Source organism: Camelina sativa, chromosome 15 (assembly GCF_030686135.1).
Source record: "Camelina sativa cultivar CO46 ecotype springtype chromosome 15, ASM3068613v1".
Lineage (NCBI taxonomy): Eukaryota > Viridiplantae > Streptophyta > Magnoliopsida > Brassicales > Brassicaceae > Camelina > Camelina sativa.
Window position 1 is genome coordinate 33,593,555 of NC_141894.1, and position 6,895 is coordinate 33,600,449.

The 6,895-nt window shown below is 44.2% G+C and overlaps 1 non-coding gene across 1 annotated transcript; it reads left to right on the forward strand.

Moving 5' to 3' along the window:
• Positions 1–3,681: 3,681 nt before the first annotated feature.
• LOC147927637 (small nucleolar RNA R71) lies at positions 3,682–3,788 on the forward strand. The gene has a single exon (XR_015583167.1). It is a non-coding gene; the product is annotated as a small nucleolar RNA R71 (small nucleolar RNA).
• Positions 3,789–6,895: the final 3,107 nt, after the last annotated feature.

The window sequence follows — 6,895 nt, forward strand, 5'->3', positions numbered from 1 at the left end:
CTTTAGCCTCCGCGAGGCTTGGCGGGTTCTCTCTCTATGCTCCTCTTTTCTTTCTCTTTCCTCCTCCTCAGCGTGTTGATCTTCTTCCACCACTGCTCTCTCAACCACCTTCTCAGCCTTCTCCGAAGCCGGTCTTTTCCCCTTACAATTGCGGCTCTACTCCTTGATTGAGAGGTTTGGATCTCACCTTTTTCTTCCCCTCCAGCATTAGAATCGACCTCTATAAGGTTGGTAAGCGTCTTTTCGGACGTAGACAGGTCCCTACATCGAGGAGAATGGCGGACAGCACTCGCCATTGGACTCGGTGAGCAAACTTGGGGGCTTACTCGATCGGTTACTCGAGCATCGGGTCGGTTGGTGGATCGAGTTTTGCATCAGGTTGGGGAGGCTAAACGTCCACCCAACTGTTGGGAATGTGGAACGTTTCCTCTTCCTTGGGGTTGTCGAACTTCGGTGGCGTCTCCTCCGGTTGTAGCAGCGGCGGAGGTGGATCTTCTTTTTCTTCTTGATTGAGAGGTTTGGATCTCACCTTTTTCTTCCCCTCCAGCATTAGAATCGACCTCTATAAGGTTGGTAAGCGTCTTTTCGGACGTAGACAGGTCCCTACATCGAGGAGAATGGCGGACAGCACTCGCCATTGGACTCGGTGAGCAAACTTGGGGGCTTACTCGATCGGTTACTCGAGCATCGGGTCGGTTGGTGGATCGAGTTTTGCATCAGGTTGGGGAGGCTAAACGTCCACCCAACTGTTGGGAATGTGGAACGTTTCCTCTTCCTTGGGGTTGTCGAACTTCGGTGGCGTCTCCTCCGGTTGTAGCAGCGGCGGAGGTGGATCTTCTTCCTTTCCTTTGGTAGGTTCTAGCGGCTCTACTCCTTGATTGAGAGGTTTGGATCTCACCTTTTTCTTCCCCTCCAGCATTAGAATCGACCTCTATAAGGTTGGTAAGCGTCTTTTCGGACGTAGACAGGTCCCTACATCGAGGAGAATGGCGGACAGCACTCGCCATTGGACTCGGTGAGCAAACTTGGGGGCTTACTCGATCGGTTACTCGAGCATCGGGTCGGTTGGTGGATCGAGTTTTGCATCAGGTTGGGGAGGCTAAACGTCCACCCAACTGTTGGGAATGTGGAACGTTTCCTCTTCCTTGGGGTTGTCGAACTTCGGTGGCGTCTCCTCCGGTTGTAGCAGCGGCGGAGGTGGATCTTCTTCCTTTCCTTTGGTAGGTTCTAGCGGTTGGCTCCATATCGATTCCTTGAGAAGAAAAAGAAAAGCTAGTTCTTGGGATTAATAGGGTTAGTCTCCAAAGAAAATCGAGTAAGACTTGAGGTTGAGAGATAATAGAAACTATGAAACACAAAAACTTTAGGGTTGAGAGAAACTTATTGGTGATGCTTGGGGAGAGAAAGTCGAGACCCTTAAATAGGCTAGGGTTTGGTTGATGGGCTTCGTCGAGAGTGGGTTTGGCTTGTGGAATTCGGACCCCACTCGCTACCCAAGCAGAGACACGATCAGGCGCATCGAGTACGGTGTCGGGTTGACCCTCAGATTTACCAATTTCCTCTTCCCAATTTTCCATTTTTTTTTTTTTGTGAAATTGCAAAAATAGAAAATTAGATAAAGATAAATATAGTAAATAGACTAGAATTAAAGGATACATTTGGGACTTCCTCCCAAGTGAGCTTGTTTAAAGTCACTAAGCTTGACTCTTCATGCTCCTTAAGCATGGAATCCATGTGGAAGAGGTTCTGGAATCCTCTCCACTACAGCAGGCTGGTTCAAAAGATCTACCAGATTTTGTCCAGGTTCCATGGCAAATGTGGTGTTGACCTCTTCAAGATGTAGCATTTTTCTTTGTTTGGTCCTGGTGGAAAAAGCTTGACCATCTACGGTTTGCCTCTTAACCCCTTTCTTCACCTCAAACTCCATCTTGAAGTGCTCACCATGTTCTATCCTGATCTTGCCTCGTTTCACTTCGATCACCGCACCAACTGTTGCCAAAAATGGTCTTTCTAGAATCAGTGGATCATCCGGTTCCTTATCCATATCCAGGATCATGAAGTCGGTAGGCACTTCCAGTCTCCCAATCCTTAGAGGCAGATTCTCCAAAATGCCAATCAGATGTCTTACTGTTCTATCAGTTAGAACCAGATACTGCTTACTTGGTTTGAAGTTGGTGAATCCCAGCTTGTTAGCAACTGAAAACGGCATAATGCTGACTGAAGCTCCAAGATCACACAAACATCTCTTGAAAATCCGAAATCCTATTGAACACGGCAATGTGAAAGAGCCAGGATCTTCAAGTTTTTCCTCACTTCTTACCTCAGGATCCAAACAAATTCCACTTCTCAGAATTTCAAATCCGATCTCCTTGACAGCCTCCTTAACCTCATCCTCCAATCTAGCTGCTTCCTTTGCAGCTTCCTGTTGAAGCTCATGTGGGGGCAAAAGCTTAGGTGGTGGATCTTTGCGCTTAGCCATTCGCTCTGCAAGCGCCTCCAACTGGATGTCAAGTGCAGCATTGAACCTTTCCTCCAACTCCCCTCCTACCACTGCAGGTGGTTGAGGCTGATCTCCTTTTTCAACATCTACTCGATGTATCATCCGATCAACACCATCGTGTAGGTCATCGGGTTCCACTTCGGGTTGTTCGTCAGTTTGTGATTATCGAACCAGTGCTTGATCATCAACTCGATCAGTCTCTTCGGGTGTAAGCTCGGGTTCATACTCGGATATATTATTTGGCCTCATTCTTCATTGAGTCATCCACATTCGCCCTATCTTGATCATCACTGTCCCTAGTGAGGTAGTCCTCAAAGTCATCATCCAGGAAAATGGCTTGAGCAGTCGCATAATCCTTGGGGTTTTGAACAGCTTTACCCGGTAGTTGATTGATCTTTGGTGCGGGTTGGTTGTTGTGGTGGCCTTCCAGGTATCGAACCTTTGTGTTGAGTGATTCGTACTTGGCATTGAGGTCATTGTATCCTGAGTCGATCTTGTTGCTCATTTCCGCGAACCGTTTTGCGATGTCCATAGAAGCTGTAGCCTGTTGCTGAATCATTTGCTGAATAAGACCGCGTAACTCGGCTTCTTGTGACTGGTTCGGTGGACCCTGGTGTTGTTGGAACCCTGGTGGTTGGTTGTAGGGCCCTTGGTATTGTTGCTTAGGTGCATAGCCTTGATTGTACTGGACAAAAGGCTTCTGTTGGGTCTGGTTCCCTTGAACTGCAGATGGGTAGGTTTGGTCTTGAGGATTCGCAACATTCGGGTTCCGATAAGACAGATTCGGATTCGGCTTATAGTTGTTGTACCCTTTGTTGTAACCTCCTTGGTTGTTGATGTAGTTAACATCCTCTAGCTGCATAGTCTCCCCATCTTGTTGTTGAAACTGATCTTCCTCTGATATAGCATGGACATGCTTCTGCTGGTTGAGGAGTTGATCGAGCTTGTCATTGAGGGCTTTCATGTCCCTCTTGTACTTGGCATCTTCCTCTCCATTAGATCGCACATAGCGATCATAATCCTCATAGTACTTGCCATCAGATTGAGCCAAGTTCTCAACTAGGTCCCAACCTTCATCAACATCATTATTGAGGAAGTTACCATAGCTTGCGGTGTCCAGCAACATCCGTATCTTGGGTACCACTCCTCGGTATAGTGTGCTCAGCAATGAAACATTACTGAATCCGTGATGTGGACATCGAGTTGTGTACCCCTTGAAACGTTCCCAAGCTTCATTGAACGTGTCGTTGTTCTTCTGTACAAAGCTAGAAATTTCATTTCGCATCCTTGCGGTTATGGAGTTTGAGAAGAATTTGGCTAGGAATGCCCTTCTTGCACGCTTCCCAAGTGGTGATGGACTCCATAGGGAGCGATTTCTCCCATATGGGTGCTTTATCTCCCAAAGAGAATGGGAAAAGCATGATCTTGAATCCATATTCACTGACTCCATTTATCTTAGTTAGGCTACAGAGCCTATCAAATTCATCCAGATGATCCAATGGGTCCTCCATTGTCAGTCCATGAAACTTGTTGCTCTGTATCATCTGGATGAGACTACTCTTGATCTCAAAATTGTTGTTCTGCACAGCTGGTGGCACAATGCCATTCCTCTGAGTGTGAGTAGTCGGAGCATCACATGCTCCTATGTTGGTCCTTGCTTGAGGAGCTGGTGGACCGTTCTGATTATTCATCGTCTCCTCAATGGTTGCTAGCTCCGGTTGAACTTGTTGTTGTCTGAGTAGCCGAGGTCTATCGATGTTGTTGATGAAAGGACTCAGGTTCTGGCTACCGTTGGATTGTGTTTGCATGCACAGGCAAGTATCTGAGTGTGTACATGAGGATCAACTCGATCCAGGTGATCGAGTGACGGGTCGGGTGGGTGCTCGAGTTGTACCTGAGATTCAAAACAAACAAAGGCGAAAGCAAACAAGTCAGTATCCGAAACAAATATAAACAAACAAACTTGATCTAGCAAGTCCTGAAATCCTAAACGTAGCAAAATTAAACAACCAAATGGCAACGCCGCCAAATTGATAGACTAGTTTTCACCAAGGGTTTCAATTCCCTATGCAGTTGTAGTACAAAGGGTTATCAATCCAAATGGTTGTTATGCTAGCAGATAGGATGCAATTAGAATCAAGCAAGTCAAGCCAAGCAAAAGGGGTGATCGAGTATGCAAGTGAACTATGAACAGCTCGAGGTATTACTCGATACAGGTTATCGTGTACCTGATCGGGTAAGTGGTCGAGTAAGTAAGGAAAATGCAAGAAATGAAATACGAAAGTTCCTAAGGATAGGGGTAATCGAATCCTAAGTGTTCTAGACCAATACGGATGCCTTACATGCCTCAAGCAATTATTTCCTAGACAATGAACCTCTAAAACCTTGTCACCACACTGTCGCACTAGTGACAATCAACCTTGAACATACTACCACACTGTCGCACTAGCAATATGAACAAGCAGGCATTAAGAACAATTCATTTTTGTCAGTATACTTAGACTTATCTGATTTTGTCACTCAAAGTTAACTATACCTCTAGCATTGACCTAATCAAGCATTTTATCTACTCCTTTCGGCATGTAGCATTATAAACGCCCTAGATCTAATCTCAACCTTTTGGTCTGTTGACCGCATTAAGAACATCAACCTAGAAGGAAATTTATCTATCATAACAATCAACAAAAGCATCATAACCGATAAAGAACACCTAATCATCTATCCCATCCCTAGAAACTTTGCTACACTACTCGGACATAGAAACAAATGATAAAGCCATAGAAATAAACGAAAATGAGATTATTAAAAAGATAGAGTAGAGTAGAAAAGAGTAGGGATAAAATATCTATGAAAAACTACAAAATAAAAGTACAAAAACAAGAAAAATATGTTGAGTCGCTCAGTTCTCTCACAGAAGCTCTCGCTCTCTGGTTTGAGGGTCTTTGGCATGCTCGTTTGCGAGCTAGGGAAAGAGGGGTTTATATATGGAAACCCATTTGACCTAGCTTCCCAGACCTGCCCAATGGTCTACTCGATGGGGTACACGAGGCTTGAGTCGGGTAACTCCTCGGGTGGATCTTCGGGTTGCTCTTCGCGCTCTTGGATCCTCTTCGATCGTGTTGAGGTTCGTACTTGTTCTTGTAGCTCGATGGCTCCTTCGGGTACATGCTCGAGTTGTCCTTGTTTTCCCCCATTTTTGGCTCTTTAGCACCTGTTTTCATCCAATATATGCAAATGCAGAAATGCAACACCCTAAATGCTCTAAAACTTGATTCCTACAGTAAATGGTCTAAAAATGCTAAGTTAGAGGTATGAACAATGCAAAATATGGACAAAAAGAATGCTAAAAACATGTAAATTAGAGTGTTATCATTCTACCGGCAGCAAGGTCAGAGTTTTGGCATCCGCAGGCCTGCTCGACCCCCCCCCCACTCGAGCACGTACTCGACCGAGTCCCGGTCGATCGCCATCGTCGAGCTGCCCCAATCACCTTCTCCAAGTCACCAACAAGCCCCCACTTACACGTTTGACAGCATGCAAGAGGATGTGGACAGTTTCTTCCACAACCCTTAAGGTACCACTATCACCTTCACTTGTAAATACCATTGCATCTCATATTGTGTTTTGTTTTTGATCTTGAATCCTCAATCAAATTTCTTTCACACAGAGGACTGTGTGATTTAAGTTTGGGGGAGGGTTTGAGATAGCATTTGACATTGTGTTTTGTGTTCTTATTTCAAATTTTTAGCATCATCATGTTAGTATTTGCATAACATCTAAGGCATAGAAAAACCCTAAAAATTTGAAAAACTTTTTGCAAAAATCTTTATAAAAAAAGAGTGTTCATGTAGTTTTCATTGCATATTAGGATCTTGTTTAGCATGTTTAATGTAGGATTGTATAATATTTGCATTAGGGATCTATGATGAGTTTGCCTTGCTAGCTTGTTTTATTCACTAGACTAGGATCAATGCCCAAGTTAATAGTACTTTGATGATAGTTGAGTGGTTAGAAGCATAAGATTGAACCCAGCCTTGAATTCCTGCATTGCATTTGGTCTAAATTGAAGCATGTTGTGATTTGACACCATTTCCTATTTATAAGAACCTAATATTGACTTGCAATTATCAATGTGTGCATTGCTTTAAACTCATGGATACCATATACATACTTGGATCATCTTTCTCTTTTTTACCACTCTTGTTGATCTAAGTAGCTGATTAAACAATTAAAATCAGTTTCCCTACCCCTTAACCAACCCTTCTTTCAAGCCATGTTTATTCTTGTGTGTGTGAGGCCTATTTTTGGGATTGAGCTTGGTAGAAAGTGTTAGGTTTGAACTGACAAGAGTAAGAACTTGTGTAGTTCTAGTTTGCATTTTTCAAAAGAGATAGG